The 26,782-nt window shown below is 36.1% G+C and overlaps 1 protein-coding gene and 1 pseudogene across 3 annotated transcripts in view; both read right to left on the reverse strand.

Annotated features, from left to right (window-relative positions):
• SMYD3 (SET and MYND domain containing 3) overlaps positions 1-26,782 on the reverse strand; it is a 754,146-nt gene that overhangs the window by 456,285 nt on the left and 271,079 nt on the right. The window lies entirely within an intron of this gene.
• Positions 21,451-22,324, reverse strand: LOC308612682 (large ribosomal subunit protein uL23-like; annotated as a pseudogene). Its single transcript has one exon. The product of its transcript is annotated as a large ribosomal subunit protein uL23-like (transcript).

Below are 26,782 nucleotides of genomic sequence, written 5' to 3' on the forward strand. Positions count from 1 at the left end.
GTTAGTACTGACTGGCATGAGGAATTCAAATTGTATTCTAAGTGTAATGAGGATTAATGAAAGGTTTGGGGAGGAAGGAGCAAGTACAGCCTAATTTACTTTTTAAAAGATCACTCTGGTTGCTGTGTGGAAAGGTTATAAAGGAGCAGGAAAGGAAGAAAGAAGAGCAGTGAAATCTGGAAAATAACAGATTTTAGTTGTATTCTGAAGGAAGTGCTAACAGGACTCACTGATGGATTAGACCGGGGGTGGATAGTGATAGAATTAATCAAAAGTGATGACGACATATTTGTCCTGAGCAACTGAATGGAGGGTAATATTAATTACTGAGGTGAGAAAGAGACAGAGAGGTAGGCGGGAGAGGAGGCGGGGGGAATAAAGAGTTCTGCTCTGGTTCTTTCAGATATCCAAGTGGAGCTTTCCAGTAGGAAGCTGGATATGCAAATCCGAAGTTCAGTGTAGAGGTCAGGGCTGGAGATACAAATTTTGGAGTATATTCACTAAAAGACGGCATTTAAAGCCATGGAACTAAATGAGAACCCTTAAAGGAGACAGTTTAGTTAGAAAGAAAGGGAGAAGAATGCCCAGAACCAAGCCTTTGGAAATTCCAATATTTAAAGGTTGATAACAGCAGAAAAACCATCGAAAGTTGTTGAAAAGAAATGGCTATCCAGTGACAGAAAACGAGGAGAGTGTGGGATGATGGGAGCCAAGATGTGAGAGTCTATTAAAGAAAATGGAGTGGTCAGTTATGTGGAAGGCTGCTGAAAAGTCAAGAGGGCAGAGATAAGACACTAGATTTGGCAAGGTTAAAGTCTCTGGTAACCTTATTATTAGTAGAGTTTCAATGAAGTATGAGGAATGAAAGGTCCCCTTAGAATGAGCTGATAAGAGCATGGAAGGTGAGGAAAAATTTCACTACATTGGCCCAAACATTCATATTCCCTTTGAGTAAGTTGCTGAATTATCTGAATTTATTCACCCAAACTTTATCCAAAAGAGTTACCTAAAAACAAAAGGTTCTAGGGCTCCACGTATCTACACTTCATGCTTTTGACAAAGGAAGGCAGAGAGAGAAAGAAGAGAGGCAGATGCTCTGAAAGCCAGGAAAGAATCAGAAATGATAAAATAAAGGCATTTGTGTCTCTTTGCAAAAGCAAGATCTGTTGCAGCAAAACATATCTTTCTTTGGGACGGGAAGGCTGCTCTCATCTTCATATACACAGTTCTTTGTTACCTTATTAAGAGCAATAGGGATTAATGTGATGTTTAAGAATGGGGACACTCTCCACTGAAAACATTGGCCCAAAATAGGGCCAAAGCAGAGAATTCCAACCAGACACAATAAAATTTTAGTCCCCTTTCAAAAATTAAATAGTCTGAATTATTTATTTTTGCTTGGGATATGTTTCCTCACTGTGTCTAAAGCCACCCAGATATAAAGATGTGCCTGGAAAACCAAGAGAACCAGTAGCAGGTCCTAGAAAAGAGAGGCCAATGCAGACCACCCTGTAAATTGTAACCATATCAGGAAAAAAAGTTTCCCTGTGCTTAGAAACATAGCAGTAACTGCAAAGAATTTAAGTCAGAAGAAATGTGTATATGTGAATGTGCACATGCACTCAAAATAGGTAACAACAAAAGTCATTGTAAAAAATGGAACATATTTAAAATCCCCTTCCTCTGTTTCCCATTTAAATCAACCTGTTGAAGTCTAACTGTAAAAAACCTCTTACTGAATAAATGATGTAGACTCACAACACATATACCTCTTTTATTCAACCTCTCTATCCATATTTTTCTTCCAAATCTAATCAGGAGTTTTGAGGATGGGTTAGGATCAGCTACAGTCTTCATTGTTATAAACATGTGCAAATTAGCAGCATTTTGTAAGTATTAAAAGATTGCAAGGATAAACGTACCTCATAGGACACACAAAAAAAGTTTTAAGATTCTCTTCTACCTGGAAATGGGAAAACTCTCTAAAGAAAGTTTGAATCTGATTTTCTACCATTTCCAATAATGAAAGCCAATCTATGTTCCAGTCACCTTTCACAAGGTAAGTCTCCATAACATATTTATTTGCTCTTTTTTACACTCTCTGGCCCCCATTTTGTTCTGGAGAGTTTCCCCTTACTTAATATAAACTTCTATCCATCTGCTCTACTAAACTGAACTGAAAGTGTAGCATTTTGATCTCCATAAACAGTTTGGACTCTGTCCTCACAGAGCAAGTACTAAGGGACTAATAACTATGAAAGCCCTGGTACTTGCCTTTTGTGGACAGCGGACTCCTAAGTGTATTGCAAATGCAATGTCATAGCCTTTCCATTAACTTGGAGGAGCATCTTTTCTACTAGGCACACTGCATAAGCTAAGAAAAAAATTTTAATTTACATAAAGACCAGTTAATGATGATGCCACCTACTGCAGATTTGTTTAGTCTATATGGGATGTACGGTATATTTTCGTCAATGACTATTGCAATGATAATGACAAATTGTATAAAAATTATATTAAAAGTATACAAAAATTATATAAAAATCAAACATTCCATAAGTAGTATAGTTTGCTTGGAGTCCATCTTTGAATGCTGATAATACATATCACTAACTGATAAAAGGTTTCCACTCAAGTCATGGAGTGACTTGTAGCACCATCACCATTTGTACTACCATTCATACCTGCACAGTACAAATTCTGATGTGTCCAATTTCTGTCAACTATGACTTATTTAGAGTGGAACTGGGAAGCACAGTGATTTCTAGTCCTTCTATAACTTTATTGTTCTGATTTTTTAAATCCATATTTGGAATAAAGAAAAGAAACTCTGTTATAAGATTATCAAACTAAACTTTGAATAAACTGGAGGCACGCAAATATTCCAAAAAGGCAAATATATATATATATATATATATATATATATATATATATATATATATATATATATTTAAATATGAAAAACAGCAAAGCAAATAGTATCTAGTAATCATGATCACTGAATTTTAAAGCTCAGGAAGATCTTATAAATCATGTAGGTTCATCTCCCTTGGTTTCAAAATATATTCTTGGTTTGTTTAGCATCTGATTATTAGGTGAAGTTATTTGTTCTCCCTAATTTTCTTTAATATTAATAATTAACACTTAATAACCACATAGGATAATTACTGACACATTAAATTTTATACCTCAGCAATAATTCTTGGAGAACATTAACCAAATCCAAATCCCATATATATATCTCATGGTAAAATGTTAGACCCTGAGGAGACATGGGGTAATACTTTCATTGGAACACATCACAATACATGATTAGATGCACTTTCCATTTTTTCTACTATTGGAGAACAATGTTTCTATTTTAGGAAATGTTGATCCTACTCTTCTATGCTTCCTTACCATCTAATGTACGCAAGAGCCCTCAGAAGGACTAAATAAAGCAACTCCATCCTAAGATGGAAAACTGGGCTGGAGAACTGCGTTCCTTTGTCACTTGATTAACATTTTGAACTTAAGCAGATGACCTCTCCGTCCCCTTTAGCTTTATACATAAAATGAAAATAATACTAGTTTATACATAATCATTCAAATAACTTTCCAGGGTCCCACCTACCTCCAAAAATCTATGACAAATGTATTTATAAACTAGATTTGACATCACATGCTGTTATTTACACTTACATAAAAATATTTCCCTTATTTCAAAGTTTACTTCAGGAGACCCTAAAGCAGGGCAATTCAATTGGCTTCCATGTTTAACAAGAATGAAATAGTTTCTCTTACAGGACTCTTTTAAGTTTATATCATTTTTAAAGGAAGGCAAAGTTCATAGAATATTGAACTGGGTGGTACTGTTTCTATCCTAACTTCGACTATTTTGAGGCAGAAGAAAATCAAATATGTGGTTCTGAGTCCCACACATCCTTTCTTTCATTTTCAGTATTAGCTGGTGATTCTCGACCTGCCTCCATTCCCATCTCAGGGCCTCCCTGTATTTCCAGCTGAATGGCAGTAAAAAAATCCCAAAAGCTCATAAGTCTTAATATCTAGATCACATCTTTTACAGCAGCTGAAGTGGCAATTTAGGTTTCAATGGTTAAGAAGTTCAAAAACCTGTATTCTACTGATATTCCTTTATATATGAGTTTCTCAGAGAGAGAAAAACAAGATGTGTGTTGTCTGACAGCACTCACTTATCTGATTTTATGAAAACAATTAAAACTCTACCATCCAGATACAATATTTCTTCAAAAAGAAGTAAGGCCTCTTTTTAACTATGGAAATTGTTTCAGATTCCTCCATTGCTTTTAGAAGTTCCCATTATCCTTGGAAATAACCATAATAAAACCAGAAATGAATGAATTAATGAAGTGGTATTTTTGAGCCAGATTTTAAATTTTCTGATAAATTTAGAAACTATATTAACATCATTTAGATTAAGAAGAACAATTTAGTGGCCTGAAATAATTTCCACAAGTAAAGCACCAATATTCTTTTTTTATTCATTAATAATGACAATTATTCTAAGTCTGCAATTAGTTCATTAATTTAAAAGTAAAAGTCATTATAGGAATAATGTTAGAACATCTCCTAATAAATTATCTTTGCTTATACCCCAAAATTCTACACTATCTTTTTACTGAGAAACTCTATATCTGTTTTTTGTTCATCTTATCATCCTGCCAAAATTCTTTTAAATAAATTTCTCTCACTAATTAAAAATAAAATAAATAAATAAATAAATAAATAAAATAAAAGGGATTAGTGTCAATTTAAATGAAATAACTAGCAATAACCTGCTGAGTAATTAGCTTAGGTTAATAATAGGTGTTACATTGCTTCAGTCTATCTGCCACAGAACAAAATAATACCAATAATGTATTTAATCCTAAAAATTTTTTAATGTTAAATCTATAGAAAAATGATTTAAATTGCCCCTTATCCATTTCATAGAGACGGTGCAAAGTTACATAACACACCTTTCAATTATTGTGAGCTTCTGAGAAATTTCCATAATATTGAAACTATCTCAATGTCTATGAACACCTACAACAAACATATATATTTTTAGTCCTAAAAATCTGGGTCTGGGTTTTTCCAGGTGTTCAAACAGATGAACCCCCCAAAATGAGGCATTCACATCAAAGTCACTGTCTAGACACATAAAATAATTGCAATATCATAGAATTTAAACACTAATTTGAGAAATTTCTTAGGATTTTTAAATTTGAAAATGCACCAAGCCTTTAAGAACCATTGCTTTTCCTACATGGTGTTTTCCAAATACCCATGCCACTCTGCGTATAATGTTTTGCATTTTTCCAATTGTTCCCAATGATCAATTCGTTAATTCTCACACTATTATGATCTGTGGGTTAGTAATATCAATTCTTTTTTAACAAGTAGAAAAACCAAGCTTGAAAGAGAAAGAAAGGGTCATTTATTTCTAATTCGTACCCCCCTAGAAAGATTTAAAGTGCTTTGCATAAACACAATTAATACAATAAGTTAACAATTTTTTTAAAGGTACACAAAGAAATCATAACCTGGAGGGAGGTCCAGATCAACATGGTGAGTAAGAAGATTCTGAGCTCACCTCTTCCCACAGACATGTCAAAGCTACAACTACATATGGGACAACTATCTCTGAGAACAACCTGAAGACTAGCAGAAGATTCTCTATAACTAAGGACATAAAGAAAAGGCCACATTGAGACAGATGGGAGGAGCCTCCCGCCTACAATATGACACAGTCTAGTCAGAACCCACAACCCTGGTGTGGCAACACAAAAGCAGGAGGGGTACCACAACCACAGAGGTCCCCCCTGGGAAGTGAGGGGTCTAAGCCCCAGACTGGTCTCTTTGACATCAGTCTTGGCTATATTTTTTGGATCTGTCTCCTCAAGCAAGGGCAACAAAAGCAAAATTAAACAAATGGAACTACATCAAACTAAAAAGCTTTTGCTGAGAGAAGGAAATCATTAACAAAAAGAAAAGGCAACCTACTGAATTAGAAAAGATATTTTAAAATCCTATATGCAATAAGGAGTTAATATCAAAAAATATAAAGAATTCTTACAACTCATATAAAAAAAATCTAATTAAAAAATGGGCAGAGAACCTGAATAGATATTTTTCCAAGGAAGACATACGGATGGCCAAGATAAACATGAAAAGATATTCAACACCACAAATCATTAGGGAAATGCAAATAAAAATTTATTACCTCACACCTGTCAGAATGGCTATTCCCCCCCAAAAAAACAAGAAATAACAAGTGATGGAAAGGATGTGGAAAAAAAGGGGACCCTTCTGCACTGTTGGTGGGAATGTAAATTGGTGAAGCCACTATAGAAAACAATACGGAAGTTTTTAAAAATTAAAAATAGAACTACCATATGATCCAGTCATTCCACTTCCAGGTATTTATCCAAAGAAAACAAAACACTAATTTGGAAAGATATCTGCACCCTTATGTTCACTGCAGCATCATTCACAATAGTGAAGATATGGAAGCAACTTAAGTGTCCACTGATAGATGAATGGATAAAAATTATGCAAATTATATATATATATATAATGGAATATTACTCAGCCATATAAAAGAATGAAATCTTGCCATTTGAGACAACATGATGCACCTAGAGGACATTATGCTAAGGGAAGTACGTCAGAGAAAGACAAATATTGTATGATTTCACTTCTATGTGGAATCTAAGAACAAACAAAATGAAACAGAAACACAGACTCATAGAAAGAACAAACTGGTGGTTGTCAGAAGATAGGCAAGTAAGGAGTTGGCTGAAATAGCCTGAAGGAATTATGAGGCATAGCTTCCAGTTATAAAATAAATAAGTCATGGGGATATAATGCCCAGCACAGGGAATACAGTCAATAATACTGCAATAACTTTGCATGGTCACAGATGGTTACTAGACTCACTGTGGTGATCAATTTGTAATGTATATAAATGTTGAATTACTACACGGTACACCTGAAACTAATACAACATTGCATGTCAACTATACTTCAACTTAAAAAAAGAAAGAGAAAAAAAAAAGAAATCATAAGCTAAAGAAAATGAGAGAGGGAACAGCAAACCAGGAGTTAGGCTGGAATACAAAACACATGAAAGGCAGGTCCAAGTTTGCAAAGATAAAATAATAGGTCCGAGATACCACAGAGAAGTTTTAGAGCAGAGCTGGGGATAGCTTCATTGTTTATGATTCTCAGGTTACCATTACATCCCCAGGCAAAGTCAGCTGCAAAATATATCCTCACTCTTATACCGTTTGGCTTATTTTTATCATTAAAGAACAGTATCATGATCCTTGAACCTTTCTTGATTAAGAAGAAATTCTTCTAGAGCAGCATTATCCTAGATAACTTTCTGCAATAACAGCAATGTTCTATGCATGCGCCATTAAATATGGTAGCCGGTAGCCACATGTGACTGTTTAACACTTGAAATATGGGTAGTGCAATGGAAAAACCTGATTTTAAATCTGATTTTATTTTAATTAATTTAAACTTATGTAGCCAAATGTAGCTAGCGGCTGTTGTATTTGACAGTTTAGTTCTAACGCTTATATGCATGGGTATAAGTTTCTTTGTCATGGTAGTATCCTTCTCAGTTACTTAGCTTCCTAACTCAGAAGTATTTTTCATATGAGGTATATTTTCACCTAAATAATTTAATTACTTGTCTAACTAATGCATTTTATTCAAGAGAATTTTTCAAATTATGAACTCAGTGTTCTCTTGCCTCATGAGTTCCCTGGGTTATTGCTAAGCACGATTTTGAAGCACTCAGATTCTGGTCCTCATTCATTCCTGAGCGCAGTCTTTCATTCTCTTAAACTATCAATCATTCGTACCCTTCTCTCACTCCAGCTGACATTCCACTTTCAAAGAGGTGTGCTTTCTCTCCTGTTTCTTGCTTTTTTGATATGGCTTGTGGACACTTGCAGAGTGTAATAAAGATGCTGTCCAGAAAGCAGCTTCTGTGGTCACTGGGCAGTTGACAGCAGCAGCAATACATGGACCTATTTTAAAAAGCAAACACATATCCCTACTACAGGGAACAATATAGTATACAAAATGCAGCTGTAGTATTTTTACAGTGCTCAGACAAGCATCAACGTCATAATTCTAAACTCCACATTAAAATTTGATTTTGGGGGGTTTTACTAAAATGCACATCCACACACATTGATATACAGAAAAAAGAAAGCACGCTTTAAATGGCAAGGGAAAAAATCAAAATAAAATCTTAACATATTTCATAAATATCCTGGAGATAATATCTGCTACATTTCAAAACTGCCTTAGTCATCTAGGGCACCAGTTGTTCATCAGATACAGCACTTGACACATAAAGGCATGGCATGAATGACAATTACTGTTTTGGGTACAAATCTGTACAGATCACACACATGATCCAACACCAGTCAACTTTCCATAGCAAATCAATTTTTTCAAAATAAAGGGTACATTCAATGTTTATTTTGTGTTAAGGATGGGAAATTAAATGAAAGGGGAACAAGTGACATTAAAATCCTTATGCCCTAGTTTAGATTTTCCATGGGAGCAATGAACAGATTTTATTAAATTTAACCTAATTTTGCTATGGCAACAGTTGTATCATATGAGATCATAGTCCAGGAGAAACACAGTATTTACTCTCTTATTCTAGCAATTTGATCTTTCGTAGTTTGACTTAAAAGCCATAGTTTTTAATGTCAATGAGAAAAATATAGGAAGAGAGAGAGAGACATTTAGGATGATTAGAACATTTACATTTATAATAAATGTAATTTATGCATCTTCCTTTGGAAGCCCTTTTGTGACACAAAACTTACTCAGTGGTTAGGGGGTTAATGAACGAAATGGATCACTGGATTAAAAATAAAAATCACTATTAAAAAAATGCAACACCAAGAGAATTAGACACTACATAATACTGTAACCACTGAGAATTCTCAACAGTAAAATAAACCCTTGTAGTCCCAGCATTTTCATTAGTTTTCCAGTAGCGCTGGATGCAGTGTGAATTACAATGAGGAAGAAAGCAATGGCTGCTGCCTTTAAAGAACATACACTGTACAGAGGGAAAGCACTCCTTCAAGACACACTGCGATGGTTATTGGCCTCTCTTACCATATGTGTCTTAAGTTTTAACACCTTAAATTATCTCATGTGAGGTAATATTGCATTTATTCTGCAAGATGATAAATGCTAAATAGCTAACATAGTGAACCATGCTGCAATGTACATTTTAACTTAAGAATATCGAATTCTATATACCAGTTAAAACTTGTGAACAATTTGGAAACAGAATTATGTTTAAATTATGTGTCTACTTAAGCAGATGCAAAAGTAACATAAAGAGTGATTGAAACCCATATAAAGGAAAAAAAATCAGGTTATATTACCTATGAGACCATTTCAGTTCAAAAGGAGAAAGGTAGGGGGTGCAGAGATGCACCGACTACTGAAAAATGAAACGTGACATTAAAGCAGATTTTACAGAACAGATTTATATTTTACCCTGCATAGGTTTCTATTCTCCCAGTACTAAAAATAGGACTACTTTTGAACTACTAACTTGGAAAAAAATTAAAGGTCAAATATCTCATTAACAGATCTGTTCTTAAGTATTAAGCCTCAGACAGGAAGATCACAGAAGAAAAAAACAAGAGTTAACACTTTAATCCACTGTAATTAGAAAGTGTGGATCCCATAACCACACTCCCAGTTTGTGAGTAACCCACAAAACCAGTTTGTGGATGACTCACAAACTGGAGAACAATTATACCACAGAAGTCCACCCACTGGAGTGAAGGTTCTGAGCCCCGTATCAGGCTTCCCAAGCTGGGGGTCCTGCAATGGGAGGAGGAATTCCCAAAGAGTCAGACTTTGAAGGCTAGCGGGATTTGATTGCAGGACTTCGACAGGACTGCGGGAAACAGAGACTCCACTCTTGGAGGGCACACACAAAGTAGTGTGCACATCAGGACCCAGGGGGAAGGAGCAGTGGCCGCAAAGGAAACTGAACCAGAACAACCTGCTAGTGCTGGAGGGTCTCCTGCACAGACAGGGGGTGGCTGTGGCTCACTGCAGGGACAAGGACACTAGCAGCAGAAGTTCTGGGAAGTACTCCTTGGAATGAGCCCTCCCAGACTCTGCCATTAGCACCACCAAAGAGCCTGTAGCCTCCAGTACTGGGTCGCCTCAGGCCAAACAACCTACAGGGAAGGAACTCTGTCCCACCCATCAGCAGACAAGTGGATTAAAGTTTTACTGAGCTCTACTTACCAGAGCAACATGCAGCTCTACCCATCACCAGTCCCTCCCATAAGGAAGTTTGCATGAGCCTCTTAGATAGCCTCATCCACCAGAGGGCTGACAGCAGAAGCAAGAAAACTACAATGCTGCAGCCTGTACAATGAAAACCACATTCACAGAAAGACAGACAAATTGAAAAGGCAGAGGACTATGTACCAGATGAAGGAACAAGATAAAACCCCAGAAAAACAACTAAATGAAGTGGAGATAGGCAACCTTCCAGAAAAAGAATTCAGAATAATGAGAGTGAAGATGATACAGGACCTCGGAAAAAGAGTGGAGGCAGAGATTGAGAAGATACAAGAAATGTTTAACACTGACCTAGAAGAATTAAAGAACAAACAACCAGAGATGAACAATACAATAACTGAAATGAAAAATACACTAGAAGGAATCAATAGAAGAATAACTGAGGCTGAAGAACGGTTAAGTGGCCTAGAAGACAGAATAGTAGAAATCACTGCTACGGAACAGAATAAAGCAAAAAGAATGAAAAGAAATGAGGAAAACCTAAGAGACCTCTGGGACAACATTAAATGCAGCAGAATTCACATTATGGGGATCCCAGAAGGAGAAGAGAAAGACAAAGGACCCGAGACAATATTTGAAGAGATCATAGTCGACAGCTTTCCTAACATGGGAAAGGAAATAGCCACCCAAGTTCAGGAAGTACAGAGAGTCCCAGGCAGGATAAACCCAAGGAGAAACACGCCACACACATACTAATCAAACTGACAAAAAATAAAGACAAAGAAAAATTATTAAAAGCAGCAAGGGAAAAATGACAAATAACATACAAAGGAACTCCCATAAGGTTAACAGGTGATTTCTCAGCAGAAACTCTACAAGCCAGAAGGGATTGGCATGATATACTTAAAATAATGAAAGGGAAGAACCTACAACAAAGATTACTCTACCTGGCAAGGGTCTCATTCAGATTCGACGGAGATATCAAAAGCTATACAGACAAGCAAAAGCAAGACAATTCAGTGCCACCAAACCAGCTCTACAACAAATGCTAAAGGAACTTCTCTAAGTGGGAAACAAAAGAGAAGAAAAGAACCTACAAAAAGATACCCCCCAAAATTAAGGAAATGGAACATACATATTGATAACTACCTTAAATGTGAATGGATTAAATGATCCAACCAAAAGACACAGGCTCGCTGAATGCATACAAAAACAAGACCCATATATATGCAGTCTGTAAGAGACCCACTTCAGACCTAGGGACACATACAGACTGAAAGTGAGGGGATGGAAAAAGATATTCCATGCAAATGGAAGTCAGAAGAAAGGTGGAGCAGCAATACTCATATCAGATAAAATAGACTTTAAAATAAAGAATGTTACAAGAGACAAGGAAGGACACTACATAACGATCAAGGGATCAATCCAAGAAGAAGATATAATAATTATATATATATACACACCCAACATAGGAGCACCTCAGTACATAAGGGAAATGCTAAGAGCTATAAAACAGGAAATTAACAGTTAACACAATAATGGTGGGGGAATTTAACAACTCACTTACACCAATGGACAGATTATCCAGACAGAAAATGAATAAGGAAACACAAGCTTTAAATGACACAATAGACCAGATAGACTTAATTGTTATTTATAGGACATTCTATCCAAAAACAGCAGATTACACTTTCTTCTCAAGTGCACAGAGAACATTTTCCAGGATAGATCACATCTTGGGTCACAAATCAAGCCTCAGTAAATTTAAGAAAATTGAAATCATATCAAGCATCTTTTCTGACCACAATGCTATGAGATTAGAAATAAATTACAGGGGAAAAAACGTAAAAAAACACAAACACATGGAGGCTAAACAATACGTTACTAAATAACCAAGAGATCACTGAAGAAATCAAAGAGGAAATCAAAAAATACCTAGAGACAAATGACAACAAAAACACAACAATCCAAAACCTGTGGTATGCAGCAAAAGCAGTTCTAAGAGGGGAATTTATAGCAATACAATCTTACCTCAAGAAACAAGAAAATTCTTAAATACACAACCTAACCTTACACCTAAAGGAACTACAGAATGAAGAACAAACAAAACCCAAAGTTAGTAGAAGGAAAGAAATCATAAAGATCAGAGCAGAAATAAATGAAATAGAAACAAAGAAAACAAGAGCAAAGATCAATAAAACTAAAAGCTGGTTCTTCGAGAAGATAAACAAAATTGATAAACCATTAGCCAGACTCATTAAGAAAAAGAGGGAGAGTACTCAAATCAATAAAATCAGAAATGAAAAAGGAGAAGTTGCAATGGACATGGCAAATACAAAGCATTATAAAAGACTACTACAAGCAACTCTATGCCAATAAAATGGACAACCTGGAAGAAATGGAGAAATGCTTAGAAAGGTATAACCTTCCAAGACTGAACCAGGAAGAAATAGAAAATATGAACAGACCAATCACAAGTACTGAAATTGAAACTGTGATTTAAAATCTTCCAACAAACAAAAGTCCAGGACCATATGGTTTCAGAGGTGAATTCTATCAAACATTTAGAGAACAGCTATCACCCATACTTCTCACTCTTCCAAAAAATAACAGAAGAAGGAACACTCCCAAACTCCTTCTACGAGGCCACCATCACACTGACAATGAAACCAGACAAAGATACTACAAAAAGAAAATTATAGAACAATATCACTGATTAAGATAGATTCAAAAATCCTGAACAAAATACTAGCAAAGAGAATCCAACAACACATTAAAAGGATCATACACCATGATCAAGTAGGATTTATCCCAGGGATGCAAGGATTTTTCAATATATGCAAATCATTCAGTGTGATACACCATATTAGCAAACTGAAGAATAAAAGCTATATGATCAGCTCCATAGATGCAGAAAAAGCTTTTGACAAAATTCAAAATCCATTTATGACAAAAACTCTCCAGAAAGTGGGCATAAAGTGAACCTACCTCAACATAATAAAGGCCATATACAACAAACTCACAGCCAACATCGTTCTCAATGGTGAAAAACTGAAAGCATTTCCTCTAAGATCAGGAACAAGATGAGGATGTCCACTTTCACCACCATTATTCAACATAGTTTTGGAAGTCACAGCCATGGCAATCAGAGAAGAAAAAGAAATAAAAGGAATACAAATTGGAAAAGAAGAAGTAAAACTGTCACTGTTTGCAGATGACATGATACTATACATGGAAAATCCCAAAGATGCCACCAGAAAACTACTAGAGCTAATCAATGAATTTGGTAAAGTTGCAGGATATAAAATTAGTGCACAGAAATCTCTTGCATTCCTATACACTAACAATGAAAGGTCAGAAAGAGAAATCGAGGAAACAATTCCATTCACCATTGCAACAAAAAGAATAAAATACCTAGGAATAAACCTACATAAGGAAGTAAAAGACCTGTACTCAGGAAACTATAAGACACTGTTGAAAGAAATTAAAGATGACACAAATGGATGGAGAGATATACCATGTTCTTGGATTGGAAGAATCAATATTGTGCAAATGACTATACTACTGAAAGCAATCTACAGATTCAGTGCAATCCCTATCAAACTACCAATGGTATTTTTTACAGAACTAGAACAAAATATCTTAAAATTTGTGTGGAGACACAAAAGACCCCGAATACCCAAAGCAATCTTGAGGGAAAAAAACGGAGCTGGAGGAATCAGACTTCTTGACTTAAGACTATACTACAAAGCTATAGTAATCAAGACAATATGGTACTGGCACAAAAACAGAAATATAGACCAATGGAACAGGATAGATAGCCCAGAGATAAACCCCCACACCTATGGTCAACTAATCTATGACAAAGGAGACAAGGATATACAATGGAGAAAAGACAGTCTCTTCAATAAGTGGTGCTGGGAAAACTGGACAACTACATGTAAAAGAATGAAATTAGAACACTCCCTAACACCATACACAAAAATAAACTCAAAATGGATGAAAGACCTAAATGTAAGACCAGACACTATAAAACTCTTAGAGAATAACATAGGAAGAACACTCTGACATAAATCACAGCAACATCTTTTTTGATCCAACTCCTAGAGTAATGGAAATAAAAACAAAAAAAAGCAATTGGGACGTAATGAAACTTAAAAGCTTTTGCACAGCAAAGGAAACTATGAAAGGATGAAAAGACAACCCTCAGAACGGGAGAAAGTATTTGCAAATGAATCAACGGACAAAGGATTAATCTCCAAAATATATAAACAGCCCATGCAGCTCAATATTAAAGAAACAAACAACCCAATCGAAAAATGGGCAGAAGTCCTAAATAGACATTTCACCAAAGAAGACATACAGATGGCCAACAAACACATGAAAAGATGCTCAACATCACTAATTATTAGAGAAATGCAAATCAAAACTACAATGAGGTATCACCTCACACTGGTTAGAATAGGCATCATCAGAAAATCTACAAACAACAAATGCTGAAGAGGGTGTGGAGAAAAGGGAACCCTCTTGCACTGTTGGTGGGAATGTAAATTGATACAGCCACTATGGAGAACAGTATGGAGGTTCCTTAAAAAGTAAAAATAGAATTACCATATGACCCATCAATCCCACTACTGGGCATATACCCAGAGGAAACCATAGTTCAAAAAGAAAACATGCACCCTAATGTTCATTGCAGCACTATTTACAATAGCCAGGTCATGGAAGCAACCTAACTGCCCATCGACAGACGAATGGATAAAGAAGATGTGGTACATATTTGCAATGGAATATTACTCAGCCATAAAAAGAAACGAAATTGAGCTATTAGTAATGAGGTGGATGGACCTAGAGTCTGTCATACAGAGTGAAGTAAGTCAGAAAGAGAAAGACAAATACCATATGCTAACACATATATATGGAATTTAAGAAAAAAAAATGTCATGAAGAACCTAGGGGTAAGACAGGAATAAAGACACAGACCTACTAGAGAATGGACTTGGGGATATGGGGAGGGGGAAGGGTAAGCTGTGACAAAGCGAGAGAGTGGCATGGACATATATACACTACCAAGCATAAAACAGATAGCTAGTGGGAAGCAGACGCATAGCACAGGGAGATCAGCTTAGTGCTTTGTGACCACCTAGAGGGGTGGGATAGGAAGGGTGGGAGGGAGGGAGATGCAAGAGGGGAGAGATATGGGAACATATGTATATGTATAACTGATTCACTTTGTTATAAAGCAGAAACTAACACACCACCATTGTAAAGCAATTATCCTGCAATAAAGATGTAAAAAAAAAAAAAGATGTGGTACATATTTGCAATGGAATATTACTCAGCCATAAAAAGGAACAAAACTAGGTCATTTGTAGAGACATGGATGGACCTAGGGTCTGTCATATAGACTGAACTAAGTCAGAAAGAGAAAAACAAATACTGTATATTAACGCATATATGTGGAATCTAGAAAAACAGTATAGATGAACCAGTTTGCAAGGCAGAAACAGAGACATAGATGTAGAGAAGAAACATATGGACACCAAGGTGGGAAAGCAAGGGGGGGTGTGAATTGGGAGATTGGGATTGACATATATACACTAATATGTATAAAATAGATAACTAATAAGAAACTGCTGTATAAAAAAATGAAATAAGATAAACTGCTACAAAAAAAATTTTTTAGGAAAAAATAAAGAAAGTGTCATAAGCCCTACACTACTTTCTGTCCTAATCATCCTATATTTAACACCTTCCAGTTCACTGAAATTGAAGAATCATTATCAATTTCTGCTGGAATATGAATAACACATTGTCTTCAAGCCAGATTACAATGCCCTACCTATATACTTACTAATGTGTTATTCACTGAGGAAGATGCAGAATTATAAAATATAATCCCTGCTCTCAAGTTACTTATAGTCTGCTTAGGGATACATAACCATACATGTCTATGTAGGTAAATTAAATACAATTGTGGTCCTCAGATGGGCAACAGCAAGGCTCTGGGGGAAATATACATATAGAGGGAGCCATCTCCACCCATCAGGTTCATGGCAGTGCCACATCCTATCAGAGCTCCCCACCAAGGAAGGAAGTGAAATCACTGTTTGGTTGTAGTCAACATCGAAGTTTATCAGAAGAACAAAATATTTGCTTAACTTAAGGTCCTGAGTCTTTGTGTCTTGGGGTTTGTTCTGGTCTTGGTTTCCTATTTAAATTTTGTTTTCCTGTCCTGGATATTTTTAATGTACCATATGTACTTTTACTGTAGGCTTTCTCAAACCCTCTATGGAACAAACTGGAGCACAAATATGATTAAACAACCAAATGAAAAACAAATAAATGAGTACATTTTAAAAATTTTCTTATTACCATCACCAAAAACAAATGAATATCTGGGCAGGAAAACATGGTTAAATTAGTAATTGACTGAGACCTTGGCCTTCTATGTTACGTATGATTACATGGTTGAACTTGCACTTACAGAGTTGGAAAAACTGTAGCTGTAACTTTTCATACAGCATTCAGAGTAAAGTCTGACCATGAAAGAATCACCTTTGCAATACTGAGAAATAAGGTCCTCAGTGGGGATGAGTACCACCACTCAAGGGTGGTGTAGAAATGTCATAAGGCTTACTCAGAATCACATTTTTCAAACATTTTCTACTTTAAATCTCAAGTTTTTACCTCTTAGATACAAGTTGCTATTATTTTGATGAGATGTTTCATTTATAAAATGTTTCACTTCTCTCTCCCTTTGAGGGCTGGGGATTATCCCGAGGGTGTTGAGTGTCTGCTCTTTTCTTAATATAGTAGAAAGTATATACTTTAGCATGTTCCAAAGTATTTTTGTTCCCAATCTTTATTCTAATTTTTAAGTTTCACTTTATTTGGAGATGAAACCATAAGGAAAAAATAAAAGCTAGTAGCTGTTTAATTCCTTCAGTAACTTTATAGATTCCAGGTTCTTGGTCTGTTTGGCCATAGCAGAATTTATGAAAATCTAAAACATTAACGATGCCTGAAAGGCAGGCTGCCACACAGAGATGAACACATTGCCTGGTCTGATAGCAGAATTATAGAAACCTGAAACCTCAGCATTTTGAAGATCATTAAGCTATCATTTTTGTATGCGTTCAGAATATTTCACGAATAATGTTTAGATGGAGTTCATATAAACCCAATTCATATTAGAACTGAAATATTTTTTCTGTATAGAAAACTGTTGTAACTAGACAGTAAAAATAGATGTTTAAATGTTTATAGTAGGCAACAGAAAACACTGTGGAAAAATTCAGTAAAAGCAGTGTTAGTAGTGCTTCCTGTCCCTTTTCATAGTACGGAAAAATATGAAACACAAAGAATGTGATTATATATACAGAAGATCAGCTCTTATGGTGTATATTTTATATCTGCCTTTACGGACCAACATAGCATCTTTCACTGTCAAATTGAGTTAGCTGTGGAGCATATCATGGATGGCTTTCCATTAATAATAAGGCATTTAAAAATATGAAAATAAATTATTACCACTGGTGCTTTCAGTGTGCTGTTTTGCGTGAATTAAATCCTATTTATAAGGTAGCATTATTGAAAGTGAATGGAGGAAAATGATCCAGAAAATCAGGACTTCTTTCAGATTCACAAATTGGAAGTCTCATTCTCTCCAATGAAGTGAGTCAGCACTTCAGAATTAAAAATTCTACTCTGCAGCTAGTCTCAAGGTGCATTTTAAATGGGGTCACTCAAGAAAGTGAAAAGTGCAATGCAATTGCATTTAAGTTCCTTGGACTCTTTCAGGTGTGGGAGTTGAGTGATGAGTAGCTGATTCGTGAACTGTAGCTAACCCCTTTTATAGCGTATTTTAGAGTTCAATAAAATAAAGGAGGGAGGTGTTTTGTGTTAATGTTTCCTGTGTATAAGAGATGATAAGAAAATATTTTTTACATGGAAACTAATTTAGCAGAGATTCTCTTAATATATATTTTCCTTTTTATCTATTATTATCCTTCTCCTAAACCACAAGGCTAGACAAAATCTGTAACAGTGGTCGATTGAATCTGCGGTTGCCTGGACATACGTTTTAAATTTGACCCAAATTACGCATACGACCCAAAAGTATGCATGGACAGTATAAAGTTTTTATTGACGATAGGCTACATTTCAGGTTGTATTTCACATTAGATTGAGAGGTGAGTTGGCTTTTACCCTTAAAATAATCACCTTTTACCTCCAAATAAGAGGGAAAAAAAAATTTTTAAACCTTGAAAATGTTTCTTTCTGACTTAACACTCAATCTGTTGTGTTCTCTGTCCATGAATTAAGAATTCTTTCTGCACCAAATTTTCAAGGTAGGAATCAAAACAATATTGAAATAGTTAAACTTTTTCCTTAGAATTGCCCCATGATTTAAAAAAGAAAAAATTCAATATATGGACAAACAAATAGCATAAATATAGCCAAAGACTGACTTTGAAAGTAAGGTTCAGAAAAACTCCCAGAATATGTATGAAAAAAGACTAAGTAATGGATAATTTTGGAAATAAGACTTTGAGGTTAACATGTAGGAAGATCAAGATCTTTTTATTAGGATTTTCAGAAGCAGATAATAGTCAAAACAGAGGGGAGAAGATAATAAATGAAATCATAGAAGAATCCTACACAAAGCTGATAAAAGCTATGCCAGTCTTCAGATTGAAAAAAACTCACTATGTGTTGGGTCAGATTAAAAAAAAAATCTAATAGTCAGATATTACTATTCTCAGTTATTATTCCATGGATTAAAAAATGTGTGTGTGTGTGTGTGTGTGTGTGTGTGTGTATCCCTACATGCTTCCAGAGAGAAAAGAGTAAGTTGCAAAAGATACAAGAACTACACTAAAATTACATTTCTCACGAGCCACACTGGATTCTAGAAGATAATGGAGCAATATTTTCAAAGTTCTCAGGGAAAAAAACTTTAGCCCAAAATCTTTTGTCGTCAAAACTATCTATTAATTAAGGCAACAATAAAAAAATATTCAAATATGCATGGATATAAGCCATTTAATACTATCCACGATTCCTATATGAAAAATAAATATTTGGAGAGTTACTTAAATGAAATGACAAAGAATCTAAGAAAAAAGATAACTTGAGATGCCAGAAACAACAGCAGCAGATTGAATCCACTTGACCTTGATTCTTGGAATATTTTCCTTTAAAGAAGACAAGATTAATGGCATTTCCTCTTCTGTGGGTCTTTTCACCTTGCCACCATACTTAGTTCTATGCTTAATAATATTTATATAATTAGAATATTGTAAATGCTGTCTATTGGTTTTTTAGCCTCCTAAACTCAACTAATGAGAAAGTACAGAGGACTGAGTTCTAGTTATGGAAAAGAATTTAATAGTTTATGGCAATGTAAAATAATACTATAAGAAAAATCAAGAAATGTAGGAACGTATTATTTAAAACTATGATGGTAGCCATCAGAAGAACAAAAATAATACATTTTAGAAGTGTTTGTTTTTTTTTTTCAGAGAGAGTGATGTTGGAAGAAGGAAATTTTTCATTTTATACTTAAAAAAAACTATGTGCATATATTACTTTCCTAGTTTTAAGAAAAGCTTAAAATTAAAGGGCACTTTCATCAATAGGGGATTGTTAGACTATAGTTCTTCTTTATAATGCAGCAGATAAAACAAATGATAGATACTAATGTATTGCTGAAATCAATATTTTTAAGGGAATAAAATAAATTAAGTTTCCATATGGTATGGACGGCATGACATAATCTAGGTTAAAATGCTTTGATGTTTACATATATTCACGTGAAAAAAAGTCTAGGAGGCTACAGAGCTGCTCTCACTTCTTCTTCTAGTTCTACAGATATTTAAAGGTTTACAGGGGCTTTTAATAATCACCTTTGCAGTTGTATCACTCAATAAAGACATTTTGAAAAATGAAATTATTTGAAGCCCAGAGAAGGGGAATTACTTGACCCTGACCAGATCAGCCAGGAAGCAAGTGGCAGAATCAAAACTAAAATCCAGTCAGTACTGGGGTTGCCAAGGCTTGGGAAATTTTAGCCCCCCTCTCCAAATTTCCATCAGCCTTCCTAAGCCACCCCTAATAAAAATGTTAACAAAAACACCAACAATAATAATGACAAATATATGTGTTAAGTTTTATGTAAAGTGTGAATAAAAGTATCGTCAGGGGAAAAATAAGTCTGTATGTCTGCCATCTTGTGTGGGATCGGGATGATAAGGAAAGGCTTAATAAAGGACGTGACAGCTGGGTAAAGCCTTGGACAATGGGCATAGTTTATGACAGACCAAGGTGAGAGCAGAGCTGTGGTCAGAGTTATTCCAGGTACTGCGAGGGCGCCAAAAAAGAACTTGTGACAAATGCAGTCTTTTCTGTTACTATTCATGTTTCTTGTGAAATAAAACCGCAGGTACCATAAGATCAAGGATCCCACCACAAGGACAAAGACAAAAGCCAGGTGGTAAAGGGGAAGAGAAGAGAAAGATCACATTAAAAATTTTTTTTGACTAAAGAAAGCCATAGTAATTGTGTGTAAACCTTAGCCCTGGCTTTCCTAGCAGCTGGAAAGAAAGTGAAATCATTGTCTGGTAGCAGTCAACATCTCAGTTTATCAGAAGAACAAAATAATGGTGTGTGCTAAGTCAAAGACATTAGTAATATGCTGTGGGAAAGCAGGAGAATGCTGTAATTCTGACTAGATGGTCAGAAAAGGCATCACAAAGGAGGCAGACCGTGAACTGCATTGAGAAGATTTTGCCTGGCAGAGGGGACAAGTAGAAAGAACATCATAAATACAGAGATGAAGACTGGACAGCAGCTGGATTATGGAGCAGTCATGTCATGGGATAACTTAGTTTAACAATCTCCCCTTTTCTAGAAACGTTTACCAAATGCTCATTCCTGAGCTATATGGCCCTGCTGACTGATGCCTAACCCAAACCAGTCCAAGGAGTTTCCCATTCTAGGGTACAAAGGTTTGAAACAGAGACACTCAGAGATAGGACACTGCTGGAGTGGTCGTATCTAAGGGAGCATTCCAGAGGATGTGCAGGTCCACGAGTTCTGACTTGGCTACCAAGGAATTTGTTTGATCTCATGAACTAATCCAAGGTTCTGTCAACTAATTCCCCTTTGACCTAAGCTAGCCAGAGTTGGTTTCTGTTACACTCAATACCAAGTCTCTTAATTAACATACTATCTTGGGGAAATGGTTGTGGCTGCACAGGAAGGAGAGCGAAGTCATGTGGCAGGAACTGCTCGAGGCCTTGAATGCTGGATCAAGGTGAGCCGTTAGTCCAAAGGGCAGAACTTAGGTCTGGTTTATGAGCCAAGTTTTAATGTAATATGGATCCAGGAACACAGGGTCTTTTGGTTCCACTAAGCCTACAGCATGTATCTTGACTGCAAAGAAAAATATCTTGCATCGCTTTTTTTTTTTTTTATAGCGAAACCTTTTATATTTAGAATTAGTCAGCTGGACTCAGTTTAGATGATCCCAATTTTGTTGGCAACATCCAAAGCATCATAGTCAGGAGCCAGTCGAACATATGCCTTCTTCTCTCCATCAGGCCTGATTAGGGTGTTGACCTTAGCCATGTCAATGTCATAGAGCTTCTTCACAGCCTGTTTAATTTGGTGCTTGTTGGCCTTGACATCCACAATGAACACCAGTGTGTTGCTGTCTTCTATTTTCTTTATGGCTGACTCAGTGGTGCAGGGGAACTTGATGATGGCATAGTGGTCAAGCTTGTTTCTCCTAGGGGCGCTCTTCCGAGGATATTTGGGCTGCCTCCTGAGCCGCAGTGTTTGGGGCCGTTGGAAGGTGGGTGACGTCCGGATCTTCTTTTTTTTTTTTGTGGCTGTGTACGCCTTTCAACACTGCTTTCTTGGCCTTCAAAGCCTTTGCTTTGGCTTCGGCTTTGGGAGGGGGAGGGACTTCCTTCTTCGCCTTCGGCGCCATCTTCCTGCATCGCTTTTTAACCAAAATTCAAGTGTGCCAGATTAGAGCTGTGCAGCTCTGGGATGATCCCAGTCATACCATACTGTACGGTAGATCTGCTCACACTTCCCTTTCCTTTATCCTTTCCTTTTCTCCCCTTCCTTTCCCTTCCCTTCATTGACTGAAACATCTAAGTTTCAGTAAGGTTTCTGATTTAAAGGAACACTGTGGTGCATCCTCCTGTATCACAAATAATTACACCTTAATTTATTTTGTAAGTCAAGGACATTTGTGAATGAGAATTTTCTCTAGCCAGACATACATATGGAAATTTATACATACTGAAGTCCTACATCTAATGAACTCATTACTGGGACTGTGCTGTGAAGAAAAGAGAAATAATGGCCATCTCTCCCTCTGATTATGTGTGGTTATCACAAGATCTATAATTTGTAACAAAGGTTTACTCCAGGGAAGTCAGTGGCCATGAGCCTGGCTGACCCAGTTCACATGGGAACCAACCACTGATACGGCATGTAAAAAAGGACAAGCAATTCAAGAGATGACAAAGCCTGAGAGGTTACCAGAAAATGAAATTGGAGAGTGGGAGGTGACAGCCAAGTTACTATGCTGCCCTTATCAATTTAGTATACAAATGAGAAAAGAGTCAAACATACAGCTTCATCCATGACAAAACTGGGTAATGAGCTTTTCATCAAATGTAAGGGACCAGACTGAATTAAAGAGCAATCTTTTTCACTATGCAGGCAACAAATGGCTAAATAATTAGGGAATGGGAGGGTTTGTACTTAATAACCTAAGGGATTTAGGGCCTTCACCTTCTTAAGATCATGTCACCACCTGTGCAGAGTATGAATTACACACTAGTACAGCATTCTCATTTGAGTTGGAGCATTAATGTTGAAGAGATGTTCTGACCCAAGAGAGAAATGTGACATGAAATCAAAGGAATTTATTTTCCAACAGCTTAAAAAATAAAAATAAAAAAAGACAATAAATCAGGGTGTGATGCTCACTTGAGATGGAGTTTGGGTGGGGACTACAGAGGGTAAATAGGCACTTTTATTTCTTCCTGATAAAATTACCTTCTTGATGTTAGCACCCAGGGTAGTACCAGGCTGAGAGCAGTATACCCAAAATGAACATGCCAAGAACCAGGCAGCTGCCAACAAAGGAGAAGAGGCCAAGACCAAGACTCCAGTTAGCTAGGAGATGTGGAACTTGAAGAAGTCCCATTGATTTAGTGAAAAAAAGGTGATTTCCTTGATAACAATGGCACTTCCAAAACGGTACATTTCCAATTCATAAGCTCCAGCCTACAATTATGATTACCAATGCTGTTTATTCAAAAAAAACATTTAAATTACATATTCAAGTATACTTATTACATGTAATGTACAAATAAAGGAAAATAGAGAATTTTAAGTATAGTCTATAAAATTTATTGTTCAAAGGTATTCTTTACATTGAATAAATATAAATGTGCTTATTATATTGAATTGGACATTGCTCTAGTTATTCAAATGAGATCCTACCTGGAATACAAATATACATTTTTCTACTGGACAGTCCAACTGAGTCTATTTGAGTAGCTACGGTTCCTGTCATAGTGGAAAGAGCACCAAGTAATGAGGTTTCCAAGTGGAGTCACTATCATAAGTGGAGAAATTCAATCCATGCTCCATATTACTTCAGAGCCAGTATAACTTATGAAGAGTGAATTATTCATGTTATATATTATATATTTGTTATGATCAAAAAAGCTTCATATTCATAAATGAATTCTATCAAATGAAATAAATGGCACTTACTAGGCACTTTATAACAGGCATTAATAGTATAACTATAATTTTTATTTAATCCCCACAAGAGCCCTATGAAGTTGCTATTTTTAGCATCCTCATTTTACAGATGTGGAAACTAAGGCATAGAGAAGACATCCAAATGACACAGTGTTTCTGCCAAAATTCAAGCCCAACTTGCCTGATTCCAACATTTTTCAACACTGTTGAATATGATTATAGTATCTGAAGTAGGGATGAAGACATCTGAATTCCAATTATTCAGATAAGTAAATGCTTTTATGGAGAAAATAACATTCAGCATATGTCTTGGTTAGTTACAGATGTCAAATACCCAGATTGCACATCCAACCACTAAATGTACTAATAGGCCAAATGCTAAAACAACTTCCTTATTAGGCTTGAAGGTTATAGAGCTGTAAATACACTTGGCTCCTGATCTGAATTCAGGCTGCTACTCCGCTATGTCAGTTGTGTTGTATGACTTTGCACTGAGCCCCCAGAGGAACCGCAATGAAAAATTAGCTGCTCAGTATAATAAATTGCCAGATGCTGGACTCCAGCAGGTTATGGCATTTCAAAGTACTTGTGCAACTTGGGAGAAAATATCTCGAGCCCCAGATCTCGAACTTCATGTGTTACAAGCACAATGCTAAAAACTCAAGTTTCATTTCTTGTGATTAAATACACGACCTTAAAAGGCTTTTTAAAGAAAACAAAAACTACTGTAACACTTTTTATTTTCTAGCTAAGTGTCACCTATTTTCTTCACAGGGATAAATTCAAGTGGGTTACAATGTCTGCTTTGAAAATTTTTAGTAGTCTTTTGTCTTTTCCTCCTAAAAGAATCCAGGGGGACTTCCCTGGCAGTCCAGTAGTTAAGACTCTGTGCTTCCAATGCAGGGAGTGCGGGTTCAATCCCTGGTCAGGGAACTAAGATCCCACATGCTGCGTGGCATGGCCAAAAAGTAAAATAAAAATAAGATGTTTAAAAAAAAACGAATCCAGGTATTCTAGAATCTGGATGATTATTACCTAGGTTAGGTAGCTTCTATGGATAAATGCTACCTCAGAACTATACTGTTTTCATGAGCAAAGGGAACACACCCTTTCCTGCTTTTACTCTGCCTAATCGCCAAAATCCCTCCTGCCAATTTGCTGAAACCCAAAATTGCAGGAAGATTCATTCTCTTGACATAAGGTTTGGGTCTCAATTTAAATAGTTATCAGGGAGTGAGGGTATCTCTTTTGATAACAAATTCTGAAGTAAAAGATTAGGACATTGAGTCACTGAGAAAGTGTTTGGGAGTAAACTGTTTCATAAAACTGAAAAATAACCACAAGAAAGCCAAGCTGGGGCCAGTAAGACAAAGACTGATGATTTAACGATTCTGCCCAGACTGTTCCCTGACCACATAATCAAATCATGCCCTCTAACCAATGTAATATACACAGAAAAAGTCTGGTCACAAAACAGAAGCTGGGATCTGACACATTGATTTTGGATTTTGAAAAGATTTCGCAAGATTTAAAATCTTCCTGTCTCATCCAAAAGTTGCTCTTCTTTCCAACTCAAAACTTCTACAGAGACAATATTTTATTGGAAAGTAATTTTGATGAAATCAGGCCAATTAGTACACACAAACTAATTTCTCTAAGTCTGGAAACTTAACTTCAATTCAGATCTAAGTGCCTGCTTTCACTAGTTCACAAAGGCTGCTTCTTCTGCACGGTTTTCCTGATAAAGCTTAGTCTGAGTCATTTGTTCCACCATCAACTACTGATCAGTATTTAAATACTTCTTTTCCTAAACCAAAGCTGCTCCTGGGCTTCTGGTGCTTATGTTCTAATCCTCACGTGATAGCTCTGCATTCAAGCTCCGAAAGCCTGGATTGTAGACCCACATCTCTGGGCAAATCATGTAACCAATCTGGCCTCACCTTCCTCATCTAAAGAATGAGGAAACCATCTATCTGCTTCACAGTGTTCTTCTGAGGATCAACTGAGATCATGAACAAGATGTGAAAATTGTAAGGGCAACAAAACATAGGATGATATCACTATTATTGTTATGCAACATTCCACACAAGATGTAGAAAAGACATAAAATTTACATGAATTTTTCCCCAGGTTTTAATTCATGAAAAAGTGCCCAGAATGGACCCTTATGCAGTGTTGTTGTTGTTGTTGTTTTAATTTCCTCAATGCACTGGAAAAAATATTCCTGAAAAAAATTATAGGTTCTGTAAAAGTCTTCATTTAAAGTCATATTTGAGAATCATGGTGCAGCATGATTAAACAGTTTTTATCTAAAGCAACATCAAAATACAGCTTCTCTTTCCCCTTTAAAAAAAAGTCTGTCTCTGTGTGTGTGTGTGTGTGTGTTGTGTGTCGTGTGCATGTGTGTTTATGTACTTTGAAAACTTGTTTTCCTTATCAGTTAATAATATAAGGTCACATTAAATCTATTGCCCTTACCTTTCACTGCAATATATATGCTTTGGCAACTGTTTCTTAGATAGGATATTCTATGAACTTGCAAGTTACTTCCCCCTCAGATCAGTGATTTTGTCCTTTTTATATTAAACTTTGTCTCTTTTCTGCTGATAGTAGTTCCCCCAGGTAGTCAAATCTGGTCCATGTTAACTTGCCTCCAAACTGAGTT

Source organism: Mesoplodon bidens (assembly GCF_964165515.1).
Source record: "Mesoplodon bidens genome assembly, chromosome: 2".
In the NCBI taxonomy this organism is placed as follows: domain Eukaryota; kingdom Metazoa; phylum Chordata; class Mammalia; order Artiodactyla; family Ziphiidae; genus Mesoplodon; species Mesoplodon bidens.